The sequence below is a fragment of the Ambystoma mexicanum genome, chromosome 13 (assembly GCF_040938575.1).
Source record: "Ambystoma mexicanum isolate Mex_15411 chromosome 13, UKY_AmexF1_1, whole genome shotgun sequence".
Lineage (NCBI taxonomy): Eukaryota > Metazoa > Chordata > Amphibia > Caudata > Ambystomatidae > Ambystoma > Ambystoma mexicanum.
The window spans coordinates 86,796,647-86,809,777 of record NC_090938.1 but is presented as its reverse complement, the minus strand read 5'-3'; the positions used below and the strand labels follow the sequence as shown (position 1 = coordinate 86,809,777).

At 41.5% G+C, this 13,131-nt stretch overlaps 1 protein-coding gene across 2 annotated transcripts in view; it reads right to left on the bottom strand.

Moving 5' to 3' along the window:
• The window catches only part of LOC138520910 (cytochrome P450 2A5-like), a 327,470-nt gene that overhangs the window by 164,867 nt on the left and 149,472 nt on the right, over nt 1-13,131 (bottom strand). The gene's annotated exons all lie outside the window — the stretch shown is intronic.

Genomic DNA, 13,131 nt, shown 5'->3' with positions numbered 1-13,131 from the left:
GCCCTGTGCTTTGTTAAGAAGCATGGGCTCTGCTCACCTCGAACGCATTCTAGTGTAATGTGAATGGTTGAGAGAGGCCGCAAACCCAACAAGGACCCTGCTCTGGTGAAACAATGTTTAAAAGAATGAGCATTGGGCACAGAGTCTCAGAAGTGAGAGAGCCATGGAGTGACCCACCCCACCCCACTCAAACTCCTTCTTAGAAAAGGCTTTGTAGAGGCTTCATCCAAGGGCCAGTCCTGGGGGGGAGGGATCATTGAATAACGCACCTCACACATAGAGCTCTGAAAATCAAATCATAGATTAGTTAAGCTCCACTTTTGATGGAAGTGCCGCCCCCGCCCCCCACAACACATAGCTCACCACATTAAAAAAGAATGAAGAAGAGTCATTCATCAATGCCTAGGACATTAAGGTGATTTAACGATAAATGCACATGGCCTCAACTTACAACTGCACAATAGGTTTCTTCTATCATAGTTGTGGCTGACTCATAGATACATTTATAACCAAGGGATCTTGTTGATACTAAATCCTGGTCAATGATATCATTTTCAGGCCTTGTTCGTGCAGCATATTGTTCCTGGGTAAACAGACTGCGCACGCTTCACCAGGTCCATGCTTTTTTGGCTTGTTTAACACGTCAACACCACAGATAATGAGTACTCTGTGTCTATTGATCTATAAATGTTTCATACACTAGCTGTAGCCTGCGTTAGAGATTTCGGTTACCCTGTCACAAGTACTGGATTATGTATGTTTTACATATAGGCTCCATGTTGAATCTGGAAAATGATATTCCCTAAATGTGTGATCGTGGACAAATATCGCCTCCGTCTGTACCTTATATCTGGCTGAAATGAGAGCACCTAGAAACACAGTTTTTAGACGCATCTGAAGGTCGTGTGCCATCACTTTCCTGATGTCACTTAGGGGCGGGATCAAATTACATAACTTCCTGTGATGTTATCACAGGTCAAGTGCCATGTGATGTCACTTCCGCTACACCAGGCATTTTGGTGAAAAGACATCTCTGCTCGTAAAGTGACATACCTTTTAGGAATATTTTCAATAATTGTGTTGTTCAAATCTGCAGTTGATTATGATTTTTGAATTGCCATCCCTAATAGTATACCTTCCTCCAAATTTTCCTCCTGATATCCTTTTCCACTAGTATTGAGATGGGACTGTCCCCAACTTCAATGTGTGTATTCACATTCTATACCCTGTTGTCTCATAGTTTCATTGATACACAAATTCGTCAGACTGAATAATTTGTTTGTTTTTATTATTTGTATTGCGCACCAGACCCAAAGGTATAAGGGCGCGAAGGCATAAAGAGGGTTGTTAAGCTTATGTTACATAGTAGACATTAATAAAAGTACAGCTCTGGTTACAATGCTTTGTGCATGAGCAGCAGGCAGGTTGATAAGTATTATAAAATAAATACAAAGAATAAATGTAAGACACATGTATATAACAAGAGCAATGAGGTCACATATATACAATAAAGCTAGGACGTTGAAGATGAGGTAAGGTCAGACGTCATGTTCCTTTAGCCAGTAAATGAGGCTAGCTCCAAATTGTGGGTAGGGTAGATGTCCCCTTAAGGCAGGGGGTAGGTAGTTCAAATATTGTGCAGCTTTAACGGGGAAGCTACTTCCACCGGATTTAGTACGCTTAAATCTGGTTAATAATAGAAGGTTAGATTTGACTTTTCTTAGGGGGCGAGAGGCTGTTTGTCTAGTAAATCTGGCTGAGAGGTATTGTGGGGCTGATTGGTTGAGGCATTTATGTGTCAGAGATGCAGTTTGAAGGAGGATCTTGTCTTTCGTAGAAAGCCAATTGACAGATCTCCTGAGGTCAGATATATGAGCATTTTTGGGGAAGCTTAGGCAGCTCTTAAGGCATTGTTTTGAAGGGTCTGAATTTTGGACGTAATGTATTTGTTGCTGCCTATATAGAGGGCATTGCAATAGTCCAATTTGGATAAGATGAGGGCTCTCGCTAAGGTGATGCAGTTGTTTGGTGAAAGGAAAGGCTTGGCTGCTCTGATTAGCTTGCAAGTGTAGGATGCAGCTGAGGCCATAGCATTTACTTGTCTGCCGAAGGTGAGGGTGGAATCTACGTAGAAGCCAAGGGTTTTGACTACCTTAGCCACAGTGATGTTATTGTTGTCAATAGTGAATGATGAATAGTTTGGACCTAGTTTTTTGATGTTGGAAGGGGTACCTAAAATGAGAAGTTCTGTTTTGTCATCATTCAGGCATAGACCGTGAGAAGCCATCCATGCCTGGATGATGAGGTATACTCTGTTCACAAAGGCCAAATTCTTGTCATAATCTCCCATCAGCAGGATGAGGATCTTTGTATCATCGACGTAATTCATGTAGGTGATACCTAGACCATCGAGATCATCGAAAAAAGGGGCTTTGTGAAGATGTTGTACAGAGTAGGAGATACGCATGAGCCCTGGGGTACACCACACGATATGGGTGCGGAGTCCACTGCTGCAAGAGGAGAGAAGACACGCATAGTCCTGTTATCAAGGAAGGACTGGATCCAGGTAACTGTCTCCTGAGAGAAACAGGCCGCGGAGTACAAGTTGTTGCAGAGTATCGAATGGTCTACCAAGTCAAACGCAGCTGAGAGATCAAGGAGTAGCAAGAGTGCCATCTTGCCTTCTTCTCTCAGTGCGTCTATTTGTGCCTTGAGGTCTGTGAGCACAGTCTCAGTACCGTGTTGAGGTCTGAAGCCAGACTGTCGAACTCCTAGTAGCGGTTTTGTTCCAGGTGATGCTGGATTTGTAGATATGCTATTTTATCCAAGATTTTGAGTAAGAATGGTACTGTAGTTATGGGGCGGTAATTAGTGGGGATAGATGGGTGAAGAGTTTGTTTTTTAAGGAGGACCCAGGAATGTTTCAGGTTGCTGGGTATAGTGCCTGATTTGAATGAGGCGTTAATGAGTTTAGTGATGAAGGGAGAAAGTTCACGTGCAGCATATTTTATGATTTGAGCTGGACATGGGTCACCATGACAATTAGACGGCTTGAGGGTAAGAAGAACTTTTTTGACTTCTTTGATGGATACTTTATGAAAGTGGAAGCAGGGGGTCAGAGGTGTGGGTGGAGTCGAGGTGGTCTGAAGTAGTGGAGTGCCAGTCTTGGAGATAGTGGCATCAGTACCGGTCCTAGAGGCTGTGAGGGTGTCTTTTTTGTCATTAATCTTCACCTGGAGAGTTGTTATCTTGTTAGCCAAAGCATTTTGTATACTTGTACACAAGGAGCTTGAATTGGTAATTATACCGCTTTGAGGATGGTGAACAGTTCTTTGGTGTTTCTTTCTGGATTTCAATGATACAGTAAACTGCCTTTTGAATGCAGGAATGGTAACATCATTTTTCACCTCAACTGCATATGGCATTATTTGTGCACAACAGTATGCTTGCCTTTTATTCTCAAATTTCTGTGGTGCTCCACCCAGTCTGGACCAGATTTAAGTCTGAATTGAAATGTCTAGAAACATACTCAATCTGTGCATATCATTTCCCAGACATAATTTGGCCTTAGTACCACTTACGATCCAGATATTGTGAAGGATGCTTTTGGATCCTATTTTTATTTTCAACCTGCATCTCCCTACAATTCCATGTCCGAAATCAGGCTGTCTAATCTGAAGACTTGCTGATATTGTATGGCAAATGTTGGTATTTCTTTTCTGCCAAGCTTTTGTTTAAACACTTTCTCATTTGATGAAACGCCTCTCTTGTTCTAAGGCCAGTACTGCCTCAGTGGCAACAGGTGCTTCAGACAATTCATACCGAACAGGAAGGCTGTTTCCTCAATTGGTGTGACCATCACTTCTTGTCTCAATATATGTTTCCCTACCTTAAAGTTAATCTCAATAGCACCTTCCACAGCTATTTCCTGAGCATTGAAATTATACACAGGGTCCTCAATCTGTCTTATTTCTATGATGTTGATTTCATTCATTTATGCTATCTCACATTTTCCTTGACATTACTGTAGCCTGTGCTCCTGTATCTCCCATTGTAAACCCATTATAGAGCTCCTCTACTGTGATAGGGGCAAAATAACGATCATAACATTCCTCTACTATGAATAGAAAATGTGACTAGTTACTGATCTCAGGATTGATTTTTCTTAAGCCCGTCTGACTTCTTGATAAGCAAAGGGGCAGGTGGAATGATACTTTACCCCCCTTTTTTACTGTGCTAATTTCAACTTTCCTGTCTTCTTTTTTTTCTGTCCTATGATTCCCTCTGAAGTTTTACTATTGACTGGTTTAACTGCCCAATGGGCCTGCTTAAATTATATGATATGATATTTTATTTATATTGAGCCCATACACAGGTGTTTCAATGAGCGATGAGGCAAAGGAGGGGAACAAGAGAGGACAAAACAACAATTTTACAAGGCCTGTAAAAGTGTATTTCACATATTACCGCCTAGAAATGAACATTGGCCTTAGCACATTTGCATCGCATTGAAAATCACATTTGAATGAACCTGTATAAGGCTGACTATGCCGCCATTTTAAAGTCATCCGCCATTTTGATTAACTCCTGCTCTCTGTCTCATGTTAAACTTTGTGTTTTTGGCTCCAGCAGAGAAAAATGAACTTTGTACTGTGTCAACGTAGATAAACATTTTGAGGCTGCTGGAAGTGGATTATTTGTCCTGCACTAAGTTGGAGCTAAACTACAGTTGAATTGAACAGTAATTTAGTTGTAGTCTGTATCAATATCGTCATCCTCGTTCAAACAGTGGAACAGAATGTTGAATAGATGAAACCATGTGCCTTTGCAGAAACCTGTGTGTTCATTCCTTGAAACTGAATTAATTTTAAGCTTGAAAACAAATGCTACCATTGTATCGTATGTGCAGAAAAACATGTCTAGTGTTTGGACAATGTATAGTTATTTGAATCTGTATTAGTTATGTGAACTGGCTAAGAACCCTAAAATGAATGAATAACACAAAGAGGGGCAGGACAATGTAACCGGGATTGTGAAAAAAAGTATAAAAACCTGTGTCTTTGTAATTCCAGCACTCTCTCCCCTCACGGTGTCTGCCGGTAGACACTGTGAGGTGTTGGGAACCAGATAGCTATCTGACCAATAAACTGTACATGTACTTTTTAACTCGTGACTGGCGTATTTCATTTTTGGTTGTATGAAGCCTCAATATTTCTTTTGATCTTTCAGATGGCACCCGAATAGGGACCCTTAAGATTTATGTCACATCGCAAGATGAAGACGAGGCTACCGACCTGGGATCGGAGATTGACGGGGGCCCCTGCAAAGTGAGACGCGATTCCTCTGCGGTACTGCACGACCCGATCCCTGGACTGTGAGCATCGTTTAGAAATGCATCCTGATGAGAGTCCCCATATCGAAGCCTGTTTATCAAAATCGCCAGCCATGACGATTCTTTGAAATCCGATCGGATCTCTTTGTTTTGAAATCAGGTGAGTCGTGCCCCGATTCCTAGGAATCCTGATATTGATTGCAGCTTTGGATTTGCAAATACAAACAACGTCAGGTAACACCAGTGATCTGATATGCCTGGGAAATTGTCATCCTGTTTCAGGGTATTATTCGACAGAGATAGACAATCTTTGGGACAAGGCTCACCGGCACCACTCGATGGGTCACCAGCTTTTTTAATGAATAGTAAGTACTGCCTAGGAGTTATCGAATTTAATGATATTTGGCAGAGAGACTTGACATGTTTCCGAACTTCAGTGGCCCATTTATGGTAGTTTTGAAATTGCCTGCCTAGAGCATTTAGAATCTGTATTGTTGAGGAAAAAGGCTAGGCCTGCAGCATTTGATGCAGTTAAAGATTGGAGAAAGGAAGCTATGCAGCAACTCAGAAGTAAAGAAATGAATGCACATAGACACATGACGAATGCTGAGAAAGCACTATTGCATGATCAGCAGAGACAGTCAGAATCTATTAGTTGTATGGATAGGGCACTCCAACTTGATGTGCAAAGGATATATCCGTCTCAGGATTTTCATACATCAGATGAGTTAATCAATACATTGTTGAATGAACAAAAAACTGTTTCCACTGCACCAACTCCTTATGTGCCTCCTCCCTTTGTTGTGCCTCCTCCCGTTTATTTCCTCCTCTTCCCGTTGTTTTTCCTCTTCCTGTTGTTTTTCCTCCTCCTGCACCTCCACCCTTACTGACAGTTGCTGTTCCCTTGATTCCATCTGCACCGCCAGCGGTATTGTTTCCCCTACCTATTGAACAAGATTTGTCTGAACTCTCTTTACCAAGTAGTTCTGCTCCACCTGTAGTGGATAAAGGGGCGGGAGCTGATTCAAGAATAGTGACTCGTGGTACAGTATCTAAAGCTAGAAAAAGAGAATTCTATACGTGGGCTAAAAAGTACATAGAAGAGGGTGATGAATCAGCTGCTTTAGTTGCGATTTCTATCCAAGGGAATATTCCCGAACAGACTAGTTTGATAGAACGGATGGGAACACATTTAGGTGATATATGGAGTGATTTGATGGACATGAATGTCCCACAGGGGTTGAGGGAATTGAATGTCCTTGCCCGCTCAAGGGACACTGCGGAGAAAGTACATGAGCATGTAGAGAAGGTATTTGAGTTTAAGAGGGAGCTAGATCGGTTACAGAAAGATTAAATGGATGGTAATGGATGGGAAGCTTTATATGTGCATAAACAATTTCTTCCTCCATTGAAAACAATGAGTGAAGAAATGCGCATTTGCACAAGAGACCCTCTTAGATGGATTTCGGATGTTATAATTTGTCCCATTGAAGTGCATGACACGTTTAGGCAACATGCTCCGGCAATGCAAATGAAAGTGTTACAGGTGATGGTAGAGTATCTACAAGATGAATGAATTTATGAAAATAAAGGCTTGTTGTCCCGCAGATTTAATGGTCATTTATACGAGAGCATGTTTGCCCGATACTGCTTTGACTACTTTGTTTCTTGATTTAGCCTTGTTGCTTAATAGACGTTCATATTTTCCAACTTTAAAATTGCCGATGACGGAGGTTCCTCCGACATTTGTTCCAAAGGTAGAAATCCCAGCTAATACTGCAGCAGGAACACCTGCCACTACTATTGAAGCACATCATGTCTCACAGTTTGTTAATGTCCCATTTTCTAGACAGGAAGTGAATACTATTAGAAAAACAATTCCAGATATTAGGAAGAATCCAACAGGATTTTATAAAGAAATTGAATCTGTTTTGCATTCATCCGTTTTCACGCTGGGTGATATAGATATGTTGTTTCCCGTGATCCTTCCTGCTGATTTATGGAAGTAGATTATAACTGTAGATGATCAGGCATTGATGGGTGATACATGGGATGCTTTAGTATGAATAGATGGGGAAAGGAATGCTGTGAGAAACTACCACAAGTGATACTAGTGATTAGACTAACTATGATTCCAGCCTCGGCTGTGCATTTTAGTGTCGTGGATTTGAAAAATGCTTTTTTCAGTATTCCAGTACATTTTGAAAGCAGATATTTTTTCGTGTTGACGCAAGGGGGACGCTCGTTTACATTCACTCTTATGCCACAAGGGTACACTGAGAGTTCAAGTATCTATAGAAGAGCGTTGAAAGAACAGATTGATGCGAATGAGTTACCTTCTACTTGCACGTTGTTGCAGTACGTTGATGATCTACTTCTAGCTGCTGATTCTGAAGTTGCTTGCAAAGTAGGCACTGTGTTGCTGCATATTCATCTAGCAGACCATGGGCATAAGGCTTAATTGAAAAAGTTTCAGTATTGTCAATATGACAGTCGTCTATTTAGGCTATCTCCTGTCGAAGGAGGGAAGAAGACTGACACCTGAATGGATACAAAGCATTTCTAATATGTCTGTCCCAAATACACAGAAAGAGGTCAGAGCTTTAATAGGCATGGCTTTATATTGTAGACAGTGGATCCTGAAAAGTTTCATTCATTTGTAAATGGTCTTGTAATCTATTTAAGTGATCTTATTACCTTAACCGGGTCTATGCTTCTTGCATTTTCTTGTGATGGCCCATAGCTGTGCAATCTGTGTGGACCTCTGCCTGCCCCTTTTTCACAATTCCCTGCATCTATGCATTTCATATTAAACTGGTCATCATATTCCCTTCTCATCTGCTCCTTTGTGCCCATTTACCTCCCTTCAATGAAAGACCTTCTATCAGCTGACTCACACAGTTCCTTTTTCTCTCTATGCCAACCCACGGTGTTTAACTATATCTTAGCGCTAGCCCTGTGATGCCACTTCTTGGCAGTCATACCTTTTTTAGCACGGCTCCCAGATTCCGGCCTAGCGCAGGTTCATTTATTGACATATTTTGCAGCTCCTGAAAATGCTAAGACAAAATGTGTCCTCATAAATCTCTATTCTGTGCCTTTAATTCTCTCATCTGTGTTTTTAACATTTCGGTGTTATCCTGAATAGTATCACATTTAGATCACTCTTTATTCATGAGTAATGCATTCATTTCAGCAACTTGCTCCTTATAATCAGAGATTATTTTGAGACTTCTGTGGCCCTCTGACATCATATGATTATGTCATCTTCTAAGCACTGAACATCTTGAGAACACTGTCTTTTTTCTTTACGTAATGAGTCAATTTCTATCATGGGGTTGTCCCTTTCCACCTTAACCTGTTCAATTTCTGCCTTTAATTGCTCAATGTGTCCTGTACACACTTGTGCCTGCTCGCATTTAACTTTCATCTCATTCTGCAATGCATATATGGATGTGGATATGCTTTAAATGTGGCAATTCATCTATCAAATCATTACATCTAGTCTGCAACTGTGAAAATGTTAAACCCCCCCCTTTGCCTGAGGCACCTTGAAGCTGAATCACCCTTTCACATAACTCTGTCGATTCATTTTGATATATCTCCATGGTTTTTTCATCATGACCCCAAATATCCAATACCCTCTGTAGGATTAACCAAAGATTTGCACCCAACCACTTGATGCTGTCTTTCTGGGATTTCTTATTATCGCAATCAATAGCCTGACCAGACACAAGTGCAACACTCTGTCCTCATTCAATAAATTCTAAGGTGATTCCTTTTCAATCTCTGCCACTAAGTGTTCTTGCCATAGATTTATAGTATCGGAAGACCACATCCCTAGAGCAAATAATTTTGATTCGCATAGTCATGCAAGTTTGCTACACTAACTTCGGACATGTTGTACCCTGTCCATGCAATTCACAATGCCTCAAATTAGAATTCACTTCAAGCACAGTACATTATTCGCAAATACAATATTGCCACGCCTGACTAATGCACTAGCAAAAAGGTTCCCGGCCAACACACCAAGTATTTAGGAGGAAATAGCATGATTTTTTCTTTTTGCAAATCTTATTATACTTCAGGACCTTAGGTATGCATCATCAGGGTTAGTACTGTACCTTTCATTCATAATGCCCACTTACCTCTAGATGCAAGAAAAAGGACAGGCTGTACACATGATAAGGCTCTCTACACATGTTCACTGTTATGCACATTATATATTCAATCTCAACATATCACTTGTTAAGCATGAATACAATTACAATACAACATTGACCATTAGGCACATGTGAACGAAAGCATTTTACTTTAGCATGGCATTTCAGGCATATGTGTTTTTTTTCTCTTAAACCCCTCTGTGAGGCCGAGGGTCTCCGTGATAAACATTAGTTATGAAAGCAACTTAAAAGCATTAGGATTTCAGTACTCTGCTATTCTCCTTACGCCATTTATCATTGGAAGGCTCATCTAATTATGCCCCCCTCTACATGAAAGGACAAGACCCCACCCAAGACTTTGAACACAGACTACTCCATTAATCTTGTGGTACTTTAATGATTAAGGAAGTGTTTCCTTTCGTGTCCATTCTGACACCCTGCCAATTACCCGGCAGAGGGGTCCTGCTTATTTGTCTGCCTATTAATGCACAACACGCAATTAAGTCCTGCCTTGAACTGTCTTTCAGAAAGACTGTCTTGCCCTTGGCTCACGATATCCCTTCCTGCAGCTAGATATGCTTCAGCCCGTCTTTGCCAGGACACTGCCCCGGAGTCAAATCACGGCCTTCAACAAACTCACTCTGAGGCTCCCAATCCCAGCTGCACTGATCAGCAGCCCAGCAGATGATGCTCACCAAAGCTCTAACTATGTGGAAAAAAACTAGCCACCTTTGTTCTCCCTCTATTTAAAATCCCTCATTCAACACTGGCTTCCTCTATATGTTTCTGTAAATTTCTGGAGAATTTTGCAGTCTTTTTCATGATGTCACCTCTGGCAATGTCACGTGCCAGAACTTTCCAGCACCCATTTCACCCCCTTTGTGACTTTTGAGCATCGTTCCCCTTAGCACAATTTCCTATTAATGGTGTGTTTCTCTCTTTTATCCTTCCTTCCCCTTTCATGCTCTGCACGATTAATGGGCGTTTAATTTCAAGGCCCTTAGCGCTGTTACATCACAGGCTCTGAGTTTTCACTGCGAAGTACTGCTGTACAGCTGTTAATTTTGCTTTGTTTTCTGAACCTGACCATTTTCATGCAGCTGCAGCTGTGCCAGCAGTTATGTGGCCTAAGCAAATCGACCACTCAATCTATCCCCCATTATTAAGTGTTAATGTCAAATATTAAACTACACACTGGAAATCTCCTGAAATCTCCTGAAATACTTCGGCTCATAAATAGTCCAACACCGCCACCATGTTTTGTGTTGGCTGCATTCCTGAGCCCTCAATGCTCACACCAGCATCAGGAGATGGAGGTGGAGGGCTAGGCTCCTATCTGATCCCCTACCCTACCCCTCATCCTCACCCCCACATTTATGGTACGATTCATCTGTACCATTCCACGTGCAGTTTAGATTTTGGCATTTTACTTGACTGCAGCTGAATTCTCAGGTAAGACATTTCTGTTTGCTGTCCTCCATAATAGCTCTGTTTATGTTTAATGGGTGTATGCAGTGTGTGAGTATATGCGAATGGCTGGACTCTGGAGATGGGCAGAACCTCTATGTTGGATCACAGAGACCTTTATACAGGTCAAGTACCAATTCCGCTCTGGAATTTTGTATGTATGATTGACATTGCAAAGCTGTTTTGTTCTGTGAAAGTGAGACTGAGCGCCAAAAGTGCAGAGAGGTGACAAAATAAGGCCAGTCTGTCTGCTGAAAGTTAATCTGCAAATTTGGGGTCTTATAATTCTCTTTTACCTGGTGAAGTAGGACTGCTAATTGTCAGTGGCAACACTAATTTGCTTTAACTCTGGCAATCCATCTAAGGATCATTGAACAATCTCATAGAGTAAGCCCACCCCCACCCCAGCCTTGGCTGTCTTGGCGTACTCATAACACTAGCTAAAAAGAACTGCCACCTTCCTCGATCAGAGTTTTTGCCTTTTTCCATATTAATTGCCTTATCCAATCTGTTATTGAGCCCACAAATTTCATCTTTTTGCCAGAATCATTCTTTCATCATTTTCTGTTCTTTTTCTCTTTCATGTTTTTGTGCAATCCTTTTCCTAGACTACACTGATTATATTTTCGCATTATTCACATTAGCATTCCTTTCATGCTTCAACCGAGTAGGCACTTTCCCACTGCATTCCTTTCCACTGCTCAATGCTCACCCCGTTTCTCCTAACACCCTTAGGTGACTCTCCCCATTTTAACACGTGGCCTAGCATTTTCTCTGTCTCTTTTCCCATGGAGTGGAACTGGCTGCATCTTTGCTGAAAATATCCTTCCCCGTTCGTCTCTCTCCCCACCCCCCCCCCCCACCATGATTTATGATGGCTGCATTCCTGGGCTCTTAATGCTCACACCAGACGCAGGGTAGGGCAAGGGGGTAGGCTTTTATCTAATCACCATCCCAACTCCCCAGGCTCACCCCCAAACTAATGGCAGGACACATTTGTACCATTTCACGTGCAGTTTGGATGTTGGCGTTTTACTTGCTGCAGCTCAATGCTCTGGATTTCTCCATAATAGCTCCATTTATTTTTAATGGGTGTATGCAGTGCGTGGGTACATGTGAATGGCTTGACTAGATGGCTTGGAGATGGACGAGACTCTACGCTGGCCAACAGAGACCTTTATACAGAAAACGTCCCAATTGTGCCATAGATTTTTTGTTTGAATGTATATATCGCTTTCCCCAAGCACTGCACTAGTGAACATTGAACATTTCTGATAACAGCAGTATAACAGATGTCACACAAGAAACCAAGAGGAGGTTGAATAAAGAAAATAGCCAAGGAAGCAGTGGCCCACACCAGTACAGATAGAGAATTGCAGAGTTTGTGTGTTAAAAAAGTGCACAAACAGGATTGCACACAAGCGGAACAAGGAATATCGAAGAGACGACAAGCACCATGCTAGGATACAACAGTGTGAGCATGAAAAATAATAAGGGACTAATAGAGGAATTCATAGTTGAATCCAAAGGTGCCAGAGTGTGTCCTATGAGATGAAAAAGGAGCACAGAACTAATCAAGTTGCAAAATAAGTTAGCATTAATGGTTTGAGTGGACTGAAAGATAAGGAACAGTCTGTTATTTGGGCTATTTTGTAGAATAAGTAAGGCTAAGTGGGCCATGCTGTGATATGCAAAGAAATCGATAAAGAAAGATTAAAGATAACTACTGCCATGGAGAGTGGAAGAAGAGTTCAGGAAAGGAAACTATTGCAGGAGGCCAGAAAGAAGATGGCAAAGTAGCAGGAAAGAAGGACAAAGTTAGGCTTAAAGGGATTAGGATGCAAGGGTAAGCATATATTTCTGTATGATCAAGAGAGAGGATCATATGGTAGAATGAAGTGATTGCATGAATTAATGAAAAGGAAAGAACATTTGAGCGTCATCTGTGTAGAATTGGAAAAACAGATTTTAAAAGGAAATAATGTCGCAGAGAGGAGTAGCGCAAAGAGAAAAAACAGCATTGCAAAACCAGAGCCTTGAGGAACCTTATAATGAAGTGGAAAGACAGAATAATACTGGACACCACCAAAGAAACTGGATAAGTTCAGCCTGAGAGGAAAGAAGTAATCCTGTGAAGAACATTACCAAAAATCCCTAATGTGCAGAGAG